This window comes from Ictidomys tridecemlineatus, chromosome 5 (genome assembly GCF_052094955.1).
Source record: "Ictidomys tridecemlineatus isolate mIctTri1 chromosome 5, mIctTri1.hap1, whole genome shotgun sequence".
Lineage (NCBI taxonomy): Eukaryota > Metazoa > Chordata > Mammalia > Rodentia > Sciuridae > Ictidomys > Ictidomys tridecemlineatus.
The window spans coordinates 119,960,439-119,985,424 of NC_135481.1; the positions used below are offsets into that span (position 1 = coordinate 119,960,439).

At 38.3% G+C, this 24,986-nt stretch overlaps 1 protein-coding gene, 6 non-coding genes and 2 pseudogenes across 26 annotated transcripts in view; all 9 read left to right on the forward strand.

Moving 5' to 3' along the window:
* Positions 1-21,026, forward strand: part of LOC101965466 (uncharacterized) — a 58,141-nt gene extending 37,115 nt beyond the window's left edge. For all 20 annotated transcript variants that reach the window (XM_078050900.1, XM_078050901.1, XM_078050898.1 and 17 more), the window contains 14 exons: positions 2,741-2,817; positions 3,071-3,139; positions 4,668-4,745; positions 7,369-7,422; positions 9,228-9,312; positions 11,247-11,329; positions 12,955-13,122; positions 13,572-14,475; positions 14,747-14,822; positions 15,822-15,905; positions 16,791-16,861; positions 17,880-17,947; positions 19,594-19,751; positions 20,688-21,026. The gene's annotated coding sequence lies outside the window, so the exon portion shown is untranslated. The remainder of the gene's footprint in view (positions 1-2,740; positions 2,818-3,070; positions 3,140-4,667; positions 4,746-7,368; positions 7,423-9,227; positions 9,313-11,246; positions 11,330-12,954; positions 13,123-13,571; positions 14,476-14,746; positions 14,823-15,821; positions 15,906-16,790; positions 16,862-17,879; positions 17,948-19,593; positions 19,752-20,687) is intronic.
* On the forward strand, positions 313-388 carry LOC120887041 (small nucleolar RNA SNORD113/SNORD114 family; annotated as a pseudogene).
* LOC120887040 (small nucleolar RNA SNORD113/SNORD114 family) lies at positions 3,352-3,426 on the forward strand. Its single transcript, XR_005730209.1, has one exon. It is a non-coding gene; the product is annotated as a small nucleolar RNA SNORD113/SNORD114 family (small nucleolar RNA).
* On the forward strand, positions 5,355-5,431 carry LOC120887032 (small nucleolar RNA SNORD113/SNORD114 family; annotated as a pseudogene).
* On the forward strand, positions 7,946-8,018 carry LOC120887035 (small nucleolar RNA SNORD113/SNORD114 family). The gene has a single exon (XR_005730205.1). It is a non-coding gene; the product is annotated as a small nucleolar RNA SNORD113/SNORD114 family (small nucleolar RNA).
* Positions 14,017-14,088, forward strand: LOC120887026 (small nucleolar RNA SNORD113/SNORD114 family). The gene has a single exon (XR_005730197.1). It is a non-coding gene; the product is annotated as a small nucleolar RNA SNORD113/SNORD114 family (small nucleolar RNA).
* Positions 15,316-15,386, forward strand: LOC120887031 (small nucleolar RNA SNORD113/SNORD114 family). Its single transcript, XR_005730202.1, has one exon. It is a non-coding gene; the product is annotated as a small nucleolar RNA SNORD113/SNORD114 family (small nucleolar RNA).
* LOC120887030 (small nucleolar RNA SNORD113/SNORD114 family) lies at positions 16,236-16,305 on the forward strand. The gene has a single exon (XR_005730201.1). It is a non-coding gene; the product is annotated as a small nucleolar RNA SNORD113/SNORD114 family (small nucleolar RNA).
* Positions 17,183-17,254, forward strand: LOC120887033 (small nucleolar RNA SNORD113/SNORD114 family). Its single transcript, XR_005730203.1, has one exon. It is a non-coding gene; the product is annotated as a small nucleolar RNA SNORD113/SNORD114 family (small nucleolar RNA).
* Positions 21,027-24,986: the final 3,960 nt, after the last annotated feature.

Here is a 24,986-nt window from a genome sequence, read left to right on the forward strand (position 1 = left end):
CTTACTTTCCACCACACATGATTGGAATCTTTCCCTGTCTGTGTGGTCCTGACTGAGGCGTCTGCCCATGGCAGCCCGGGAGATGGGCAAACTGAGCCCAAGAAGGTCACGGAGGACCCGTGGCCCCATGCAGGTCTTGGTGGGCAGCACAGACACCAGCAGGTCACACATGTTCCCTGAGGTCCAGTGTTAAAGGGCTCTTGTCTATGAGGAGAGGGTGGCTCCCCTGGAGGTCCTGTCCCTAAAACATGGTGATTGTATTGTTGTTAATTAATTGATTATTAATCAATAAACAAAGGAAGAAAATGTGCTTGGACCCGTGATGAGTTCCATGGGGTATCTGAAACAGGATATTTTGATTAAACCCATATGTATCTCTGAGGTCCACAGAGAGAGAGATAATCATTCCTCCTTTGGACTTGAGCTAAGGTAAGGTCATGTTTCCTTGGTTTGGGGGATATATTCCCCCCACCCTTTTTTTTAGTACAGTGCTAGTTAGATCAAGCCCAGCAACTGCTCCGCCACTAACCCTAACCCTAACCCTCAGCCCAGATTTTACTTTTTGTTTAAATTATAAAGTCAGCCTATTAATTTTAAAAAGTCTGAAAAAAAGAAGGCAAATTATGCAATTATTATGAAGGAATGTCATGCCACATGGATTATTAAAACTAGTCTGGGTCTCCCAAAAGATTCATAGTCAAGGCTCTTGCCATTGTGGTGAAGGTACAGGTGGTCATTTGTGTACAGAAGCTTGTGATCTGTTGTGGTGATGGTTACTGATTGATTGTTTTGTTAAGGAAACAAAGTGCATCTTCATATAAATCGTTGGTAAATAATCACATAATTGTCAGGCAAACAGGGTCAATGATCCAACCATTCATCTTTTCACTTTTACTAATTTTTATTAAAACAATATAAAACCAAATGGATCTGTTATCCCAAGTTCAGTGACTGTGGACATGTAAATACTATTTTGTGTCATGGCCCGGTGCTGTGACATTACAGATTATAGTGTCTTGATATTTGAAAAGCAAGGCATGATTTTTTCTTAATTTTCAGTACATGACAGCAGAATTTATTTTGATATGACTATATAAGCATGGGATCTATCTTATTATAGTTAGGATCCCATTCTTATGAATATACATGATTTTATGACTTTATGTTTTTTAAGTCAGCAAACTGGACCAATTAGGAACAAATGTCATGAGGATTCCGATCCCTGGTTTTTTTTTTTTTTCCCATGACATTAAACCAGGGCTCTTGTATTTTTTAGAAAGATGTACATGGAGTTTTAATCCAGTTCTTTAAAGCATGAGGACATTTTTAAAAGTAGGCTTTCTTTCCCCACTGTAGAACGCAAACCACAGTGGAGATGTTATTGCTCTATAATCAGAGTAACCATCATTGTTACTTCTCAACAAGGAGCATAAAGACCCAAAGTGAGGAACCCTCAGAGCGGTTGTTCTGGGCACAGATGGCCTTCCTCCTTCAAGGGAACCCCCTAAATTATTTCAATAAAATAATTGTTGATTGGAATGTGTCATGAACCAAAAATTACAAGTAATTTAACTCAGCCCCACTGAGGACCAAGACTGAAGAGATGGAGGGCATTTCACATATTTAACTTTCTACTTTATGTCTCTTCCAACCGTGACCTAGTGTAGTCCCTTATTTACAAACGTTGTGGCAGGAGTGCTTTGAAAGGTAGTTTTGAAGAGCATGTACTTTGTTATTAGGTCCATGGCTGCTGGTTTCACCAGCCAATCAGAAGTTAGGATTGACACGAAGCATGTTGTGCTGATTGGTCCGTATGTTGGACCAGGGGCTCACTGTAATAAGATGTCTTATCTCTTTGCTCTCAGTGAAGGGGAACAGTGAACAGGTTTTGGTTTCATTAAACCCATTTGTTCTTGGTCTTCTTGTCATTATGGGGTTCTGAATGTATAATTATTATTCATGAATCAGAGAATGATTGAACTGGTTCAAGGAGGGATACATGCTTGAAGGGATGGAACGCCAATGGATCAATGGTGAGCATTGTGAGGTGTCCACACCAACCTTCTGATGAAGCCCTCTGTGTTAACTCGGGTTTTTTTTTTTTACAGAATAAGAAGCAGCTAGTAGGTTCTGTAGAAATGACCTAAGAGCAGAAGTTAGGAAAATTCAATAAACTTGGCCCTGGGATTTTGTGGTTTCAAGATATGGAATGTATTATACCAAGCAAATCAATACCTTCGTGAGTTGAGAAATATACAGGAAAGATTAACAGAGCTATTCACGGAGCAATTAGTAGAGGACAATAAAACAAATATTATTAGCATTATTACTTGCCATAAAGAAGGGCAATTATTAATCTGAAGTAAAATGAACAGACGGAGTCTATAATGCTTTATTTTAATGTGGAGCATAATACTGATAGTTACAAGACTTTTTTTTTCGATTTGCTTTTTTTTTTTTTTAATTAAGGAAAGGGAAAGTGTTTGTATCAACCAGTAATCCTCTGAATACCCATCTACTTACTAGATGTTTATCTAGGCAGGTATTTGTAATTGTTATAGATCTTTTTTGGGGGATGGGTGGTGTACTCAATAGTATTTATCACATTATTTAAAATTAAAAGTTCAATACTGACTAATGAAAAATTGCATTTTGAGTCAAAGTTTATTGCTACCTAGTTCTGCTTGAATAATCCATTAAAAATAAATCTAAATCTATTCTAAATCTTTTTCCTCCCCAGAGTGAACACCAGGCAGCTGATTTAATCATTTAATCAAGAATTATTGTCCTGAATGAGGAGCAGAGATGCTGATAAAGGTAAGCCCCTTGGTTCATAATCTCTGCTTGGCTCATTTTTTTTCATGGTTATTAGCTAAAGAATTTCAAAGTAATAAATGTCTTCATACATAAAATAAGTAAAACTCTCCAAATATGGAGCAGTAATGGAATGTGTTAGGAACACATTCCACATTAACACAACTGAAGTTATTTTTAAAAAGACAGAAATTATTTAAATTATTCTCAGAACAGTTTAATATTATTCCTCATTCTGTACTATAATTGATTTCAGCATTCCCACATGTGTGGAGATCCGGGCTGGTACTGCCTTTGGGACCGTCCACAAGAACATGGATGATCTGTGAGTGTCTCAGGTGATGGAGGACAGTGGGGTCCTTAGTTTTCACTGAGCCATCTTTGCATATGGACAGATTAAATAAAATAAAACCTTTGAGTGCTATTGAAGAACTTTAGTTACAGTTTAAAGGAATAAGAGCCTAAAAACTCATAAGATCTTTTCTTGGGGATTTTGTGACTGTGTTGTTATTTGTGAGTAGGTGAATTAACCAGAGATGGACCCGTGATGAATGGCATGGGGTTTCTGACACGAGGACAGTGATTAAACCCATCTGCAACTCTGAGGTCCATTGTCAAGCGGTACCGGTATTTAACCCCTGGGAGGAAGAAGCATCTGTGTAGTCTTGTTCTTTTGGTTTGGGCGTTTGAATGACATTATCACAACCAAACTAGCCATGAATGAATGTCAGTGAGTGAAGAATAAGACATATATGTATGTAATTATTATTTTTAAGACATATAATGAAACATGGGCCATTATTAAAACCATTTTGAGACTCTTAGTCCCAGTTAATTAATAGTTGAGGCTGTTTGCCCTCTTAGACCATATAGTCATCTGAACATAAAGAGGCGTGATTTTGTTCTGTGCCCATTGATCATTTTATTAAGAAAGAAGGAATGCATTTACATAAATGAATCGTTGATTGAATGTTTGAGTGAGAGAGCATGGAGCAATGATGAGAATTTTATTCAACTGCATGTACAATTAATGCAAATTTTCTGTGCAGTTTTACTTAAGCAAACAAATTGAACCAATTTGCTACTCTTTGGGGTAATTACACACACAAAAAATGTAAATATTATTCAGGGTACTTATCTGGTGTAGGTGGGCTCACATATAGTGAATTACAATGCTATTTCATAAATTTGTGTCTTAATTTTTGAAAATGTTACTAATCAAAGTGCCAATGGAAAACATGCAGTTGTGTATAAAAATCCTGATCATCTTATTATTCAAGCTTGTATTCATATTCAAGGCAAAGATTTCTAGACCTTTCCAGTGGTGCATATAGAATTTGCTATATTAGTGTTTCAGTTCTATTTTGATGGTTGTTTAAACTTCAAAGCTCTCTTAGACAAATTATCACATGAGTAAATAGAGATATTAGTGAATTAATAAGTATATTAAAGGAGTTCACCTTGGACTATTGGCAAGATTGTGTCATGAATTGAATCTCCAGTGGATCCAGTTTTGCACAAAATTCAACAAAATGAGGCTCTTGCTCTTGCCCATGTGGGTAGCAATAATGGACTGGCAATCCTAATAGTTATTTTTATTGTTTTCAATGCTGGATTCAATGGTGTTCATTATATTATTTATACCAAAATACATTATATTAGTTAATAAAGTATTATCCTCTCTTCTAAATCACAGAAGTGAATAAATATAAAGTACTGCTCTCTTCCAAAATGTTTAGTATAGAACACAAACCAAGGTTTATGGTTAATTGATTACTGCACAAGTATGGTACATTTAAAACAATTTAATCCAACTATTCAATCCATTTGAATACTTGCTTTTTATCCTCCAGGTGAACACAGTCACCTATTCAATCACTGCTTCCTGTGAAGACCTGGCCTTTCCTCTCTTTGGATAAGAAGATGTCAACGTAAGTAAAGATCAAAGTTCATGTTCTTGCTGATGGTAGAGCTTAATCATGTATTCACAGAATTATTTCAAAGGGATCAGTTCAAAAGTGGTCATGTCTTGACCAGTGGTGGAAATCATTATACATTAAGAATTATGTTTAATCCAATTCCGAACTATTGAATTTCTTAGAACAAAAAGATGAAAGGCATTTCTGTCATGTTAAGAATTTTTTAATATGTAATTTCGCTTTTATACCCCAGTGGATTTAACACTTCTCCAGTGATATTGTTGTAGACTCTTAGAGGAAATGGAGACTCTGACCTTTTCATTAGCTGTGGTATAAGATGGCAGTTCATTGCGTCATCTTGAAAATATGGATGCACTTTAAATGAAGGTGGCCCAACCATGGACCAGTGACTAATAGCAAATTGATGTGGTGCTGGGAGGTGGATTAGTTCATATCCGCATGTCTGGAGATTGCAGAGATTTAGGTCCCCAGCTCTGTGGGGGTGTGAACTTTGACAGCCATATTTGTATCTTCTGAGCCCTTAATTCATGGCTGTTGATCATATTATCAGTGAATAAATCAGGAATTTTAACATTGAATAAAAGCATAGAATACCAAGTCTGGATCAATGATGAGTGTGCGTGGGGCATCTGAATCAAATATTTTGATTAAACCCAGTCTGTAACTCTGAGGTCTGCTCTGTCTGTAACATCACAATTCACTATTTAAAAGAAATGTGCTTATAGACATTAGAAATATCCGAGGGAACATGTTTTTGTTTTTGTTTTGACACTGGGTATTGAACCCGGGGCACTTTACCACTGAGTTACACTCACAGCCCTGTCTTTAAAAATGTTTTATTTTGAGGCAGGGTCTCCTTAAGTTGCTGAGGCCTCCGACTCCACATCCTCCTGCCTCAGCCTTCTGAGTTGCTGGGATTATAGGCATGTCCCACTGCACCTGGCAGAGGGAATGCATTTTTGCTCTTTTGTTTTTTATAGGTTTATACTGTGCTATTTTAAGTAAATCAATGCCTGAATAAAGACAGGGAGGGCCATAATTCATATAATATGAGGGGAACGAATTAAGGATTGTTCATTTCTGAAATTTTGAGTTTCAGTAAAGCGGGTGTTGACAGAGTGTCTCTCTATGTTTTTGTTTTGGGCTAGTGGTGAGTTGCTCATTGCATTTCTTATTTTTAGAAGTGACATACACCTTATATAATTAAATTATATATTTGACATAATAACATTTATTATGTCATAATCATATTTATTATGTCATGTTTATTATTATGTCATAATAACAATATAATATTTATTATTATGTCAATTACATTGTATTGTTATTATGGAATATGCATATCAATTAACTAATAAAAATGGTATGTATATTCCATAATAACAATACAACTAATAGTTGTGCTGAATTCATTAATGTAGTAACAACTGGATAAAATTAAATAACTTGATATAATTTGAGTATGAACATTATTACTACAAATCCTCTTAAAATTTATTTAGAAGAAAATTATAAGTGCATTTTTGTATGATTTTTGGTAATAAGTGAAGTGTATAAATAGACGCTTGCCCATTGCTCTCAGGGCTTATAAATATTGTTGCTATTTTTACAAATGAGTAAAAGAACAATATCACAATTCACTATTTAAAAGAAGGACCAGTAAAAGACATATATGGTTTGTGAAGTGGCATCTTTTATTCTGTGGACCCTCTTGAAATTCAGGTACACAAGGCTGAGGCCCCTGCACCTTGATGGAAGAGTGGTATAGACCTTATTCTTCAGATGCAACTTGCCATTCGCATGCAAATTTAAATTACTTAAAAATAAAGTCACACCAGCCACTTTCCAAGTCATGTGTGGATAATGGTTCCATATTAAATGATACTGAGAGAACTTCTCTGATCCCTGCAGAGAGTATAGGGGAGAGAAGGACAATAGAGACAAGTGGCAGGAAATGGTGCTCAGTTTTAGGTAATAAATGTTATTATTCATTATTGGTAAATTAATAAACCAGTAAATATAGGAATTAAATTACAGTGTGGCCCATTGACCAGATTGTGTCATGAAACATGAATTTAAATTCATTCTATTTTGCAAAATTTTTCTTCATTAAAAAATTCTCTGGCCTTGCTGGATATGGTGGTGCACACCAGTTATCCTAGCAACTCAGGAAGTTGAGGCAGGAGGATTGCAAAAGGGAGGCCAGTCTCAGCAATTTTACAAGACCTGCAGTAACTTAGGAAGATTCTGTCTCAAAAATAAAGGTCTAGGGACGTAGCGCAGTGGTGAAGCACCCCAGAATTCAATTTCCAGCTTCCCTCCCACCCCAGTATCTGCTCTTTTTTTTTTTGCTGTAAGGTAAGATTATCTAGATATATATTAATCATCTTTTTTTGGGGGGTGATAGAGTCAAAAAATTATGTGGTATCTATTCATACTAAAGTATTTCAGTAGATGAAGATAATATCACTGTTGGATTGATGATAATTGTGTGATATAAGCCAATGATTGTGATTAATCAAATAATGCAGAACTGAACTTTATTTAAAAATATTAAAATTTTATACTTTTCATTTTCTTGGAACTCTGTCTTTTTCCTCCTGAATGAGCACAGCACCTTGGATTTGGTCATTCTCCATGATGAAGACCTTGACAGTTGCTTCCATGGGTAAGGAGCCATGTTAGTAACAATCGCAGTCTCCATTCTTTATTCATATGTGGCCACTGAAGTATAGGACCAAAGATCATGCACAAAAATTAAACGTAGGAAGTATGGACCTGTCGTAGAGATGTGTGAAGGGACAGCTCAACTTAAAAAAAGAAACTTAAGAAATAAAGTGGAAGGAATTTAATTTCCAGAGCTGTTTGACATTCTGCATTGTTCCCGCACTGTGGTTGATTTAGGAACTTCCACAGTGGTGGAGGTGCACATCACTTGTGTCCTAGTTGTTGAGGATTTTGATTGTTCATTATACCCTCTTTAAGGAAAAAAAACACCCACATTCAATGACTGTGGCCCTCATGGGCCAGATTCACTGAAGAGGTCATGAGAATGGCACTGAGCTCCTATCTGTGCGCCTTGTGGGGTGGAGTATAGGGACATATCGTAGTCATATCAAGGGTCTTTTTTTGAGCCTGTGGCTCATGGGGAAGTAAAGGCATAAGGGAATGAAGAAGGAGAGTGCCGAGTCTGGACCAGTGATGAGATTGGAGGGTGTCTGAATCAAAATTTTGATTAAAGCCATCTGGAACTCTGAGGTCCGATTTATACAGTAGCTTCCAATTTTTCTCAATATCTTGATCGGCAGAGTACACGTTTTATGGAAATAGACTGGGTTTATAAGTAATTCAGTGCATGAATAAATAAAGGAATGTAGAGAGAGGTAAATCTAAAGAGAGCCCAGCGTGGTTCAGTTCTGTGATGCACTGTGCATTATTACTGCATGTTTCTGGAGTACTGAACTCCAGTGCTACACATGAATAGAGATGGTTGCTTTTTTGGAAAGAAGTATGTGACAGGTGTATGTAAGACTTTATATAATATTTTGATGTAAAGGGTTTGTTTGCTAATTATTTTTGATTAGCAAAAGGAAAATTACACAAATAGTAGATGAAGTAGTAATGTAATTGTCGAAATGAATGAGCATTGTTCACCTTAAGGATATACCAATGAAAAGAATTATTATTATTCCAACTATGAATTATATTATAAATAAGCAAAAACATCTGTTTTTTTTTTTTTCAAATTTCTATTTTCGTGTGCTAATTGTACACATTGTAAGTTGCCCAGGCTGATCTTGAAGTTGTGATCCTCCTGTCTCAGCCTCTAGAGTAGCTGGGTTTTAGGTGTGAGCTCCCGCACCTGGCTCATAGCTAAGTTTTTAAAAGTGTGCAAAACATGGCCGAGGAAGAAGTGAAAATGATACTCTTTCTCATTCAGGTGTGGGAGTGTAGGTCCTTGACCATGAAAGTCAGCTCTGTTCTGGGTTGGTCCTGAGTTGACCCCTGTGTGTATGTGTGCCTGTTGTGTGCATGGGAACAGATGAGTGAACATTCTAGCAGCAAACAAATAAAACAGTGAATGATAACATTGTAGGGTCAAATGCAGATTATTGGTGAGGACTGACAATGAATCCTGAATTTAAATTCACCTATTTATTTAAAAGACTACTTAAAAAAAGAGAGATTACCTCTGGGCTGGGGGCAGTAGACATGTGTGTGCAAAAGTGTTAGTTCTTACTTTTGACTGATGAATTTAATAATGTTCATTCTATTATTTGAAATTAATAGGCCAGTAAATAAAATAAATGAGAAGTTCTTTTTCTATAAAGTAAATAAATAGAAGTCCTTCAATGGTGGAAACTGAACTCAAATCTAGAATGTGATTAGCCTACTGTGCTGTGCAGTCAATGTCTTTTAATATATCTAACCCTGTACTGTTTATTCTTTAAACATTGGTATTTGATGCCACAGAATGAAGACCACAGCTGATTTATTTAGTCTCGGCTGTCGAAGATCTTAGCTGTTGCCTTTGTGAGTAAGAAACCTGATGACTAAAGTAAGTAAAAGCTCAAGTTTTGTCAATTTGCTTGATATTTTCATTAGCTGCTTATTGAATTGCTTGAATTAAGCCATATATGGAAAAAGGACATGTGTTATGAAACTCAGATTGATCCAATTAAGCACAGTTGTAGTTAAAGCATAGAAGATATTCCACTCATTTTCAGAGCTAATCATTCATCTAATTTCTGCTCTACATTTAATTCAAAATTTATCCAGTCACAAAATCTAGGGTCGCCATGTCCAATAGGGTTGCCTCATCCTTCCGTGGCTGTCTGTATTTTAAATGATGGGGATTACAGGAATTCTTGTGTTCAGTTGCTGTAGTCCTCTTGGTCGTTGCCTGGGGTTGTGGGGCAGTTGGTAGCATGTGTTCGTCATCATACAAACTCCCTGAGGAAGAGCGCAGGGGAAGGTGAGAGACAGACAGAACGGGTTGGCCAGGAGCAGGACGCTTGCTCCACCCAGGGCCACTCCGTCAAGAGGTTCTGTGGAGGGAGGAGGCCTCATCTGAAGGGAAACCACCTGTAACCAGATCCTGGTAGTAATCCAGGTTATTGTTCTTGGCTTTTTAAAAACATTCGTGATGATTGATGTTTTTTTACTCTAGTGAAGCCGTGCATAGATCTGTAAATAAAGATAGAAATTAAGAACAAGATTGCTATCCTGAATCAATGATGAGCAGTACCCTGGGTGTCTGCATCAAGGATTTTTGACTAAACCCTATGCCTGGGTGGTCCATTGTAATAAGATAGAGATTTGTTATCTCTATAAGAAATGAGCTGGTTCTAGGAGTTAAAAATAATAGGGATAGTGTTTTGGGGGCTTCTGAATGTGGAATATCTTATTTTTAGTAGAGCAGGGCATAAATAAACCAAGAAACCTATAAGCGAGAGAGAGTGGATGACTCTCATTCAAGCCTGGGGGTTGATAAGGCAACGAGAGTCCCCACTGACACATTTTTGGAGGACAGTTCCAGGGACATAGGTGATCAGAGCCACCCCTCTTGTTGAAGGCGCACTGAGATAGGTGGATGCTAGATACTGTTTTGTTCTAATTATGTTTTATTTTAAAAAAAGGCAAAATATTTACTTAATTTCATTATTGATTAATTGAAAGAGGGCATAGGTCGGGATCTATGCTGAGAGCCTGTCACATAGCCAGTTCTGATTAATACAGTGATCTGCACTGTGCTTAACATCAGTTCTTGGGTTTAATTAAAAAAATAATAAAAAATGATTGGATCTTTTTTTTTTTCCGTGTCTAATGAACATCTAGACAGGCATTAATATTGTGCAGTTCCTGTGGGGTCACAGATATATAATGGTCTCATTATGAACTTGAAAAACAGTAAGTTAATGCCGCAGTTAATCATTTAAAAGGAAGCAAATCATGGACCAAGGAGGACCCAGGTCCTGAAACAGGGAGATGGATCAGTGTAGTTCCCCACGCACTCCAGATAGTTAAAATAGACTTAGGACCTTGCATTTTTGGAATGATGGCTATATTTATGAATTTAAGTAGGATTTCCCTTTTTTGGCTTATTGATACAATGTCCTTAAATATGGAATAGCTAAATGACACCACGTGTACCTAGAGAGGGCCTGTGTGTTCATGTGCATGTGGATATAGCTGAGTGTGCTTCCATTCACACCCTGTACCAGGGTTCATTCAGAAGATTCAGCACTTCCCTGCATGGGTAGAGGCATGCAAATAGACATGTGTGATAGTCAGGGTTCTTATTCTTTTGTCTGGTGCTCATTATAGTATATTTGATATTTGCCCAATCAGTGAGTCCACAGGGATGCCATAGGTATGTTTAAATGTATGACAAGCACTGAGTTTTATGCTGATCAAATATTGACTTGAATTGAAATAGAAAAAAAATCCCTCTCTCTATCTAATCTGCTTTTTTCTGTTTCTATTCTGCAGAATGGATGCACAGAGATACGGTCTTTCTCTAGCGAGGAAGGTTTTGGTTGTTATCCTTTTGAGTAATGAGGTTAGAAATCTATGTAAGTAACAGATTAATTGATTCTGGTTTTATGGTTTATCATGGACGTTAATTCTGTCATTGAGAGGGAATAAGTGGCTACGTATACAAGTGAAATGAATGAAGGTCAGACGTGGACTAATTCATCATATCTTTAGTCCATTAAAGAGAAAGAAGCAAGACCATTCTATTTTCATACTCAATTTATTCGTGAATTAATTAATGTAACATTCATTATTCTGTTTTATTTCTGAGTGTCAGTTGATTTATCCTCCCTCTCTTATGAAGACATAGTTTAGTCACATCCCAAGATGTAAGATATCGTCAGCACTGTATGTGTGGAGTACAAGGGTGGCTTCATGCTCGTTTTTGTCATCTCCTTAAAAATGGGTGAAGTAGCTAAAAGTTGATCCAACCCTGACCTGTAAAAGAGTATGGGGTTAACATAAAGCAAGGGTGCTTGCTCTTAATTACTAGTCTACGAAACTAAGTCTGTCACTCAAAGAGAACCATCTACTTTCTCTGGGAGAAATGGAGTTTGGACAGGTATTAAGCACACCTCTCGAACATTTTTTTTCTTTCTTTTGTGTTACTGAAGATTGTACCCAGGGCTTTGCACATGCTAGGCAAGCACTCTAAGCCTGAGCATAGCCCCAGCCCTGTAAGAAACTTCAGTTTCTTATTCTTGTGTTTTGTGAACCATAAGTATTGATTGTAGTTTAGTGGATTCTTGAGCCGGGAGCAAATGTATGCATGAAAGATGACGAAGAATGCTGAACAAGGAGCATGCTGGGTTTTTGTTGGCTTTGAACCAAGGGTTATGGGTAGTCCAAATTTGGTCAGTGCCAAATCAGTATTTTCCATTCCCAAGACGACCCCTCTTGCTTAGAAACATATAAACATATCCTAGTAATAGGCGTTGTTCTTATTATTCTAATAGGGTAATTTGGTAGTTGTTCATTTTAATACAAAAAAATAGGAAAAGAAAAAATGTTGAATAAATAAATGAAAATAAGCAAAAACGACCAAATGGCACAGGAAGTCTGAGTTATGTAACAAGGATGATGGTTCATCCTGTTTGTTGCAACCTCTACCCAACATAGGAGACACAGGCTGCCTGTGCCTTGGACATCACACATGCAGGGAGAAGCACTCATTTATTTTACTTCTGCATTGCTGGTTTGTTTACCTCATTGATTTTTTTTTTAAGCAGTGTGAATGCATGATCAAATTAATCCATGAGGAAGTACATATAGAATAAATACATAGGTTCAGCAACTTATGCGTACATCCACAGGGGTAATCAAGGCCCATTGGTGAGGCTATCAAACAGTCATTTAGATTAATTATACTTGAGAGTATTCTATTTTTAACATAGACATACATTGTGATCTACATAGGATGGGGCATAGAAACAGCAGCTCATAGTAGAGGTAGCTCTTTTCCTTGTGTTTGCTGATCGGTTAATCATTTTCATCATACAATTAAAAAGTAAATCTGAGAAGGTCCTAAGTGAATCGTAAACCACCAGTGACAAAACTCTTGTCACATCTCAAGGACTTTAATTAGTTTAGTCATACATGACATCCACAACACGGAAAACAACCACAGTTTCCTTCCTTCTGACATCGGTTTTCTGTTCCGCAGCCTAAACGCCTGACAGCTGGTTCATCAGCCTCTGTTGATAGAGGCTTGGATATGCGCCAGTGTGACGTGGAGTGCAGAGGCTGACCCCGGGAACTGTCAACATTCTCCCATCCGAACACAGGCCCTGGTCATGAGGTGCTGAGTTAGAGAGTTGTGATTTTTATCATCGTAAGTTGATTCATTTCACAATCAATAAGCAAATCTATAAATAAACTATAGAGGATGGAAGCATTGTCCAACTCTGAATCCATGTGTTTAGGCAAGAAGTCCGGGGACTGATATTTAAGGATGCCTCCTTAAATATCTTTAAGGTAGTGACTAGAAGGAATAGTCCATGTTATTTTTCTGGGTCAGCTCAAGTTTGACAGCATTAATTTTAACATAGAGGGAATATGTAGATATTATCACAGATTCATAAATACCCAAACGGAAAGGGCAATAAACAGATTAATGAAGATAGATCATCCAGTTTTATAATTTGCATTATTCTGAGTCTCCAGCCTAATTTCAGCCTTGTGCTCCCAACCTGCCTCCCTCTGTTAGCATGAAGACTCTTGTGAATAGTAGTGCAACTTTCCTTTTTGGATTAGTTTGTTTAAAGTGATTCTCTGTTATAGGAAAAAGGTGTTCCCAAGATGGTGTTCCCAAGATGGTGACTGAATTCTTCTGTAGTCATGAGGTTTGTGGTCACTGCCATGTTGTTCACCACATAGGAACCAATGTAAGTTGAGTCAAATTGCTTGTCCTGGAGCGTGTGGTATTCAAATATATTGGTGATATGATAAATGGATTACATACAATCTGAACATAGCAAATGTGGCTGGATGACAAATATGGCAGGAACATGAAATATTATATTGATTAATCATCATTTATACAGATAACATTGGTTAAGGAGAGAGGCATGCACTTTGGAGAAAGATCTTACAGTGGGCAATGCCCTGTTCCTAAGGATCTTGTTCTCAGAGATTTGTGACTCATAGTCACATAAATACTTTCAGTGAGAAGATGAATTGGTCACTAAGCAGCGGTAGATATTATTGCAAAAAGAAGAGATAAAGTTGGATCAATGATGACCACTGGTGGCATATGAGTCATGGATGATGACTGCAGGTCTGGATATCTGAGGTCCAATATAGATGACACCTAGTAGATACTGGGTGATGTTTGGTATAGATGTTAGGAAGAGTCAAAGATGTTTTTCTTTGTCTCTGGATTCCTTTTTTCTTTTAAAATATTTTTAGTTGTACATGGACACAATATCTTTTTTTAAAATTTTTAATGTGGTGCTGAGAATTAAACCCAGTGCCTGACATGTGCTAGGCAAGTGCTTTACTACTGAGCCACAACCCCAAACCCTGTCTCTGGATTCTTAAATGACTAATACAATGAAACAAATGCATGGAGTAACAGTGTCTTTAAAATCTGTTGTACTTTGTACTCTTCGGAATGAGGGTTCCAAAGATGACCAGAGTTGCAAGGTCCATGGATCTTTCTTGTGTTCTTGGAGAAGAGACCAATGTAAGTGGAGTGAGGTTTCCTTTCGTGGATTGGGTGGTGTTTCGGGAGGCTCATTGTATCCATAAAAGCAGTTATAATTTCAGAAGGGCAAAAATGACCAGAAGATAAACATGTCTTGGGCATGAATTGGCCAGGTTCCATATTCTTGGTTTCTTGAGCAAAACTGTGATTTAAACTCCTGCTGAATGAATTATGAAATGGAAGGAGAAAGGCAAGGATCAAGGGACAGAAGGTCAATCTTTTCCTAACCCCTTGTGCTCTGTACCCTCAGAGTGGACACTCTCAGATGATGGAAGCATTCTTCTCTGGCCCTGTGATGTAGAGTTCCCTGTGTGTGTTAGGAACAGGTGAGTAGAGTCAAGAGCTTTTATGTTGGCTGGGGTGGTTTCTCCAGGCCATTCACTGTCCTAGAAAAGCATTACACATAATCTATGAAAACAACAATGGCTGAATGATAAATATGGCCTGGCCATGATCACATTGGTTGATCACAGTTGGTAAAATCAACATGGCGTCAGGGAAGAGATGAAGCCATGATAAAGATCTTGCAGATAGCTATGCTGTGTCTTTAAGGTTACTTTTTTTAAAAAGTTTTTTTTTTTTTTTAGCTATAGATGGGCACAACGCCTTTATGTTATTTATTTATTTATTTTTATGTGGTGCAGTGGATCGAACATATTGCCTCACATGTACCACGTGAATGCTCTACCACTGAGCTACAACCCAGGTCATCTTTAAGGTTCTTGATCTCAGATACTTGAGAGTCATAATTATGTAGTGGCTTGAGTGACAATTCGACAATAAGCAACTGAAGATATTATTGAAGAGCAGGGTTGGTCTTGGACTAATGATGACCACTGTGATGTATGAGTCAAGGATCGTGATGATAGGTCTGGAAGTCTGAGGTCCAAAACCATAAGATAGCTAGTGTATTCTTTGTTATCCTAAAAAAGGATAGATATTATCAAGAGTTAAGGATGTTGTTCTTGAACATTAGTTCTATTTGTTATAATTGTATCAAAAATATAAATAAGGAAAGAAGTGGGCAAGGCTTTCTCCATTGGGAAAACCGTGTACTCTGCTTCCTCAGACCATTGATTCTTAAAACCAGAAGTCTACCTGGGAGGAAACAGATGAGCTATGTTTTTTTTCTGGAATGGATGCTGTGTCCAGTTTTTTTTTTTTTTTTTAAAAAAGTGTGGGGAACAGAATTCTGTTCAGTGTTTGTTGGTTTTATGAAGAAGAAAGTGTGATAATTTAATGCATGGTTCATGAAGAAGTAATAGAAGAACAAATGGACAGAATTCCAATGTCTTTAAAATCTGCTGTGCTCTGTACTCTCACAGTGGGTGCTCCCGAGATGTTGACGGCATTCTTCTCTGGCTACAAGGTCGGGGGATCCTGCTTACGTTCACAGTATAGAGATTAATGTGAGTTGAGTGAAACTTCTTGCCCTGGGTTGTGTGGTGTTACAAGGAGGTTCACTGTAGTGGTAAAAGCAGCACATGTCATCTCAGAAGGTTAACCGTGGCCAAACAATGACCGTGTCATGGCCATGAATCATTATGTTGACTACTCAATAATGGCTATAATATTTTGAGCGAGTAAGAGTCATACTCAAAGTAGGGAAAGCTCCTGTAAAGTACATGTCAAGAAGTTACCCTAGGGCCTTTGGACCATTGTTATAAATATTATCAGTGAAAGGATGGATAAGTCAATAAACAATGGTAGCAATTAAGGGAGGGGAAGAGTGCCAATCTGGGACCAGTGATAACTACTGGTGACGTATGAGTCAAGGATGATGACTATCTCTGAAACTCCGAGGTCCACACCAGAAGACATCTAGCTTGTAATCCTAGGGATAGATATTAGGTATTATCTAGGATATTGTTCTTTGTCCTATGGTTCATGAATATTTATTCTATTTTTATAATTGGAACAAGGTAAAATCTTTACATCAATATATACAATGTATAAACAATAAAGATAAAGTGAGGGAGGCATTGTCTGGTTATGAAAGTATATGTCAAGGCCAGAAGTAGCTTGAAAATGTTTGAAAAAGATGGAAGTCTATTCAGACATAAATAGTAGTGATTTTTTTAGAACCTTGGACGAGAATGGCATGTGCAGAAAAAATAATGGTTCTGAATCCTTGCTAGGGTCAAGGCCACATGGCCACATTCAATGTTGTTAGTTTCTTGAGCAAAACTGTGATTTAACTCCTACTGAATGAATTATGAAATGGAAGGAGAAAGGGAAGGATCAAGGGACAGAAGTTCAATCTTTTTCTAACCCCTTGTGCTCTGTACTCTCAGATGATGGAAGCATTCTTCTCTGGCCCTGTGATGTAGAGTTCCCTGTGTGTGTTAGGAGTATTGTGAGAAAGGTGAGTAGAGTCAAGAGCTCTTATCTTGACTGAGGTTGTTTCTCCAGGACATTCACGGTCCTAGAAAAAGCATTACACATCTGTGAAAACAACAATGGCTGAAGGATAAATATGGCCTGGCCATGATCACATCGATCCATAACAGTTTGCAAAATCAACATGGCGTCGGGGAAGAGATGTAGGCATGAACCTCAAGATCCTGTAGAAGGCCATGCTGCGTTCTTCAGGATCTTGATCTCAGATGCTTGAGAATCCAGGTTATCTAGTTGCTATGCATGACATTAGAAATTCATCAACACAGGAGGGAAAGAGGGCATGTCTTAGATCCATGGAGACCACTGGTGGCACATAAATCAAAAATGATGACTATAGGTTTGGAAGTCTGAGGTCCAACACCATAAGACATCTAGGGTTTACTCTGTTATCTTAGGGGTTTGATGTTGGCAAGAGTCAAGGATGTTGCCCTTGGTCTCTGTGTTCTTGAACTCCTATTTTTTGTAATTTTATCAGAAAATAAAAGTAAGGAAAGAAGTGGGCAAGGTGTTCTCCAGTGTGGAAATCCATGTGGCACTATTGATAAATATGAATCACAGAGGTCCAATTGGGAGGAAAGGTATGGGATGGAGACTTTTTCTAGAATGGATGCTGTAAAGTTATGAAAATATCAATAATTAAGTATAAATAAATATATATGAATAAGTGAAGCATGATAGCATTTTTATAGTCTGTGGACATGTCAAATGTGCCACCAATTTTTATGGAAAATGTAAATATATTAATTGTACATTCTTTTAGTATTTCTCCTGTATCTTAAGCTGATACAGATGATAAAACAAAGAGCTACTCTTCTTATTCTGAATTTCTGAAGATTAGTTAACTAGTTTTTTTAGGGTCTAAGGAAACGTGAAATGTGTTACTCCAAAGCAAAACCCATATGTATATCTCTCTGAAATGCAGACTGAAGGATCAGTGTAAAAAGCATGTCAGTGTTTGATCCCTGCTTTTCTCTTTTTTCTAGAACAGATGCACTCTATTTGATTGATGGATTTCTGAAGTTGCCTGTCTTATTGGGGAACTGATAGAAATGTGAGTAGTGATAATAGTTTTTTGAATGTTTTTTTCAGGAAAATAGCTTTTTGAATGTTTTTCAAGAAGGCATTCCATGTATTAATATAATGTGTCTAATATTGTCAAAGAAAGCCAATTGTTTCTGATGATAGTTATGTATTCATATGAAATACTGTGTGGTGCTCCACCTGGACCCTAATGATCCTTGGCCAGCACCATTCATGATGCATGGCTGATAAACACCAGGTGAGGAACTGGAAGTTCCAAACAAAGGCAATCTAGCATGCTACCTCAGTAGGAAGTGATCCTGCAGAGAGATTGTAAGATGCGAGTATTGTGTACTTGATCTTTGCATTCATGGATTTTAATTCCAGCATTATAGTTGGATATATTAAAAGTATCAACAAATGAATGTAAATAAATAAATAGGTAAAGTATCATCCAATTATGGAAATGTGTGGAAGGAAGAGAGCCCATTAATACAAGTAAATTAGAAATGCTCAAGTCTATTAAGAAAGGCATCGTTTAAGAATGGTACTTTAGCTAATGATCATATAAACTGTACAAGTAATAATCATTATGATTAGTACAAATAGGGCAATGAAGAATTAATAAACTAAGATAAGCAAATATGTGAAGTATTTTCCCATTATATAAATGAACGTGCATCTAAAGGCCTGAGTTGGAAAGACTGGCCAGGGCGGCCCTGGCTCGGCAGTCAGTCACATTTTTGCTTTGTGCTCCTCAGGATGGATGTGCACGTGGGCTTACAGATGCCTCCGTGTGGCACATGATGACAGTGTGAGTCCTAGCCCCAGACTCATCCTGCTAGCCCAGGCTGCTGTTGAGGTGTTCCCTCTGAATTTAAAAGGTGTGAACTGTCTTCTTTGAAAGCTGTCCACGACACGATGATATACATATTTGTGATATGTATGTGGCAATAAAAATTTACACGACGTATTATATGAACAAATCCATGTAGAAGCATTAATAGCAAAAGTACCTATAGGTGTAGGAAGTTAGTCTACAGAAAGCTCTAGCATTAATCAAGGCTCCAGCCCGTTATTTTTCTGTGCTTTTATTATTGTTAGAGAATTAATGAATTCAGTCATTAAGAGGTGTATATGAGAATGAAGACAGGCCCAGCCAGGACCAGTGGTGATGACTGTGGCACATGAGCCAGGGATGACCGCTGCACTGGGGACTGAGGCCAGAGCAGGGTTGCCTCTGGCCACTGCTGACTCGGCCCTGTCGGCAAACGTGGGGAATACAAAAGAACCGTGGTTTTGGTTTTGTGTTCATGGACTTGGGTCTCATTACAGGTAGATGAGTGAGAGAATAGGCAAACAGGAATGAATAAATATGAATGAGCAAAATGTTGTCTGATATAAATCACATGAGATGAGAGAAAGGAATAATGTACGTTGAAAACAGTGAGGTCTGTAAAGAGATGAATAGTTAAAGGGTGTTATCCTATGGGATAAGGAAGACGTAGAAAAATACACATACACAAATATATGCACCCATATACGTGTGCACATGCATATGTATCTTAATGTTCTTGTTTTATTTGTGTCAAGATTGATAGTGTTGGCTTTTCTAAAAGAAAAATTAACACGTATTAATTTCGAATATTAAATACCTACATCATTAATGATTGACAGGTGACCTGCATGGACCAGTAGAGATAAGGTGTCAGTTTTGCTTCTGTGGTTTGTTCTGCTTTTCGTTTCCCTGAAGGAGACCCCTGGGCTGTGTTGAGCATTCTGCCTCCATTGTGGGTGCAAAGGTTGCCTATCTGGGTAGGAGCCTGGGCAGCAAGGTGAGTCACGGGTGATGTTTTGGTGGTTTGCTCACGGCGTTCGCTGTAATAATTAAGAAATACCAAAAATAATTAAAGAAAAAGCTATCTATAACCCAATGATAAAGAAGCATGTTAGTTGTTGATATTTACAACTTGGAGCATGATTAAGGAGAATATAAAATGAAGTGAATGATTCTATAGACAGATATTGAGGATGTTTAAGGATCTTCAAGGGTTTTTGGAATTATGTATATTTTTCAGTCACACATGTTTACTTTATTGTTATTAGATTCTAGATAAATGAATCATTAAGGACATAGAAACGAGCTAGACATGGTGACAAGCACCTGTAGCCCCAGGTACTTGGGAGGCTGAGGGCGAAAGATCATTTGCATCCAGGGTTTCAAGGCCAGCCTGTTCAACTTAGTAAAACCCTGTGTCATTAAAAAAACTGTAGAGGTAATGACTCTATAGACGGATTTAGGATTTCATAAGGATCTTCTTTTTTGGTGGCTTTCGATACTTTTGCGATAAATGGATCAATAAGAGAATCGGTATAAAATTAAAATATGTTTCACAGTTTCAATGTATAGAATTTTCAGTCAGAATATTTTAAAAATGAAAAAAAAATCAGTGCACAATTAAAATGAGTAAAAATGAAGACACTGTAGCATTGTCTAATTATCAGGAGTAGGTGAGGTGAGAGAAAATACTAATTAATAGTGATAACAATCTGGTAAGGAAAAATGGTTCTGGCTCCCGATGGCGTAGATAATGTGGATAATGCCGGTGTTCTAGTTCTGCACTGATGGAAGTTTCACATTGTTTTTTCTTAATGGAATGTGAAACGTATATCATTTAATGTATCGCCTAAGTGACTGAGTAGTGACTTGTGGGTGTGAGATCAGAGGAGGGAGCATCTCAGTCATGTTGTCATCTGCTCTTTCTCTCTAGAGTGGACACCCCCCGACTGATCAAAGCACCTGGCCCCGACGGTGACCTCTGTGGCAGACCCTGGGTGCGGGAGCATAAAGATCAACATGTGGTCGTCAGTTACCATCTTTGGGAAGTTTGTTTATTTTGTTTGGAACATTCAAAGTTAATAAAAGAAGTACATTTAAAGTAAAAAGAACAATTGTTGTCAAAAAAAAATGGGGGGGGGGATTAACATGAAACGTTGTGTTGATGAATCATTCTTCTGGCGATCAGGATGATTGAAGTGCGGCCATGGATTCTGGAGACATTTCTGTGGACACTTGAATCATCATATTTAATACATCCGTGAAACACTGAGAGCCGTGTCTTGATATGCCCATGTTGACAGTCAATCTGTAGCTACATGTGGGTGTCAGGTCTTTCCTTCTTGTTTTCTCTTTGTCCCTTAGAGTTTAAAAATCATAGGATTTTTAAAAAGTGATATTGATGGATTGATCAATGAAGAATTGTAGATGGGAATGAAATGCATGGGGTACGTGGACCATTGATGACAAGGGGCGGCAGGCGAGTCCTACGCGATGTGATGCGAAGTCAGACACAGAGTAGTAGCTGCCTGAAGCTGGGGTGTGGTGGGAGAAAGGGGCAGATCAAAGTACACCAAGCATCATTCAGAAAGGCAGAGGTTTAGGGGAGCCTCATCCAGCCTGGTGAGAGTGGTTGGTAACAATGGGTAGCACTGTCTCAAAATGGCTCAAAGACTAGATTTTTAAATACGAGAATATTTACAAAAATGTACAAATATGTGCAAAAATGACAAGGCTATGAATTGATAGATGTGTTTCATTAGCTTGATTTAACCATTCCACAGTGAAAACATATGTCAAAACAGCACATTGTATCCTAGAAATATATATAATTATTTGTAGATTAAAAATGGAAAAAGAAACCCTGACTAGACCGATACTCTCACGTGAGACAGATTTTAGAAGTATGAAAGAATTATTTTCGTGGATTTTGATCCTAGTGTAATTTGTGGCCCCATGGCAGAAACGCATGCACAGTAAATGAGAGAGGGCGTGGAGGGTGGAGAGTGCCTACTCTTAATACCCTTCTGATACTGTTAATGTAAGTTGAAACCTAAGGTCCTCCTCGAGGGAATGTCGGTGGACCACGTGTCTTGTCCCTGACCTAGGATGATGTAGATAGTACGCTCAGTTTTTATTCTGGGCCTATGGCAATTTTGATATTTCTCATTTCTTATGGAAAAGTAACAAATATGAACCCAAAGTCATATAAACTTAATTGCTCACTAAACAAAAGGGGGATTGTGCAGATCAGTCTTAGTCATCGACTCTGTCCTTCTCAGGATGGGCAGAGCCAGGTGGGTAGGACGAGGCTGTGCGGTCACCTCTGTGTGTCGGACCGTGGAGACCAGTGTGGATAATGGCCGGTGTGCTCATCATTGTCCGGTGTTTTGTCAGGGATATCGAGTGTGCTATCCCAGAAAGTAAGGCTAATCAGAGAGGGCAGCCGTTGCCCCGTGATAAATATGGCGTTGAAATGGAACATGGCGTTGATCCATTGATCTTTTTTTTTTTTCCTTGTCATAGTGAGGATGAATGATGAAGGAAGAGTAGCCGATGAATGTGATTGTCTAGAAAAATATTAAGGATCTCCTGTGCGGTTTTTATGATCAGTAGCTATTTATGTTATGATTACTAGAGAATTATAAATTAATTGCTTAACAAAAATAGATGAGAATGTAGAGAAATTGACCCAAGACAGGGTCATGACGATGACCCTGGGGTATGAGTTGTATGCAGTGAGTGACTACTGCGTGCTCCATTCAGCGAGACCTGATAATAACAAAACAAAGTATATCCGTTTGGGTTGGAGTGATCTTATGTACAGATTCTAGCAATGTAAAGGGACCATTTTCTTGGATTGTTCTTTCTATAGTTGGGTTCTACTGTCATAAATGACAACAAGGTAACAATCTTTGGAGAAATGTAAATAAGCGAAGATAAGAAGTGTCTACTCCATAACTGTGGTGAGGCAATAAAAATACTATAAAATATATTGAAAATACCAAATTTTGGGCTGGGACTGTGGCTCAGTGGTAGAGTGCTCGCCTAGCACATGTGAGGCCCTGGGTTTGATCCTCAGCACCACATAAATAGATAAAATAAAGATATTGTGTCCAACTACAACTAAAAAAATAAATAAATATTAAAAAAAGAAAATACCAAATTTTATTAAAAAGAATTTTTTATTCTTAAAAATTAAAAGTAGTCTATTAAAAAAGTGTCTGACTTCTTTGAATGAGGATGATTTAGACAATTCAAATTGTCTATGGATCAGTGGAAATTTTGATATTCTTCATTTTCTGGAGGGAAAACTTAATAGGTATTACCTCAAATTCATATGCACCTAGAGGGCTCGATGAGGAGCACCTCCATCTGGGGTCAGTTGCTCAGCACGTGCACTGCTGAACTACCCCCAGCACCGACCACACTCTGGGTGCTCAGGCTGCCTCTCTGTGCTGAGGCACTCAGTCCACTCTGGGCTGGAGTGAAGCACATCTACTGGTTTTTGTGCCAAGGGGATCAATCAGAGGCCTGATGCATCAGGCAAATGGTTCCCAAGACAGGTGGTGGGCACACAGATGGATCTTATGTGGTCTTTGAGTGTTTGTGTTCACACGCATTTAATTATTATTGGCAAAATCACAGAGTCATCAATAAACCAGTTTAGGGGAGGATGAAGGAAGGCCCAACCTTCGTCCATCAAGGGCAGCTGGTGGCACCTGAATCATGGATAACAGGTGCCATGTCTGGACATCTGAGCCAGACCCAGCAAGGTCCTGTCCTGAGGGATGCCCTTGTTCTGTTCCACGCTCTCACCTATGCAGATTAATTCATTGGTGAACAATAAATAACTAGGTGTGTCAAACAATAAATAAGTGCATGAAACCTTGTCCAGCCATGAATGACTGTGGTGAGGCGTGGAATAGCGTGAATATAAACAACACACTGAAACACGTCAAGCAATCAGTGGACTGAAGATGTCACTTCTTTTCCTAAGGACCATTAGGCAGTGACACGGGTAGGCAGCATCCAGTTTTGTAGGTGTGCATCCAACACACCCGAACATGTTTCTGAGTTTGTATCCATGTTTATATTATGAAGCAGTCGATACCTTACTGTCGGCACAAAGGAGGACCGTAAGGACTCCTTAGGGACCACCTCAGCCTCTTACTCATGTTCTTTGTCTCATTGTCCTCAAGAAGGACACACACCCCATGGAGTGAGCTCCGTGTTCCCTCGAGGCTGAGGGCAGAGGACCACTGTGGGGTGGTCTCACATCCTTCTGAGAGTTTTGCCGTGAGGTGGTCACTGTGTCATTAAAAATGTGAAACATGATCCAAAAGGCCAACCATGGACAACAATTAAGGTGGGATTAATGAGATTTATGAATCCCCATGTGATGAAAGTTCATGGAAAAAACACATGGATACGCCGAGTGATCCATCAGACTTGCACGACACTCATCGCCCTGCCTCTCAGGTTTTAAACCTTATATCAGTAAGGTAATCAATTGATCGATTAACAAGTACACACAAGAATAAAGAAAAAGGGATGTAATCCTGAGTCACAGGACGAGTGTTCTGTGTGTGAACCTCTGAGGTCCAATAAAAAAGTGGGTGTAGTCTACACCTCTGTTTAAAGTGCCCCCATAGACTGATATCAGGAAAGTTAAAGGCTCACTTTTTGGAATGACCCAAAGAAAGAATTAGTGTACAGATATAATATGATGAAGATGGTCTTGCATTCCCACTGGTCATGTACATGGGTAAGTAATTAAAACCATGACATCTATCAAGGAGTATAACTGTCTCCACCCTCGTCCTTCTCTGGACAGGAATGACATCTACAGCCAATAATCAAGTGCTGTAATGTTGGTTTTCTCCAGAGAAGAACAGCGAATGTCCTACTTCCCTGTGCAGTATAACACTGAGCAAAGGACAAGTGAAAGGCGGGGCCCCAAAGAGGATTCACAACCTTGTGTTCATGTGATCCACATTGTACGGTTCCGAAACTTTGTGGTAAAGCAGGAAACATATCAACATATACAGATCCTAGTGCAGTTCAAAGAGAAATAACTGGTGCGTGCATGTCTCCTTTTGACTAACGGTGGTGTAGACCTAATTGTAGACAGTGTTCTGGGTCAATGGCAAGTTCAAATTAATGAATTGGCACAAATCAAGAATGAACAGTGAGCACACCCCATTTGTTGTCAACATCTCTGCTCTCTTCT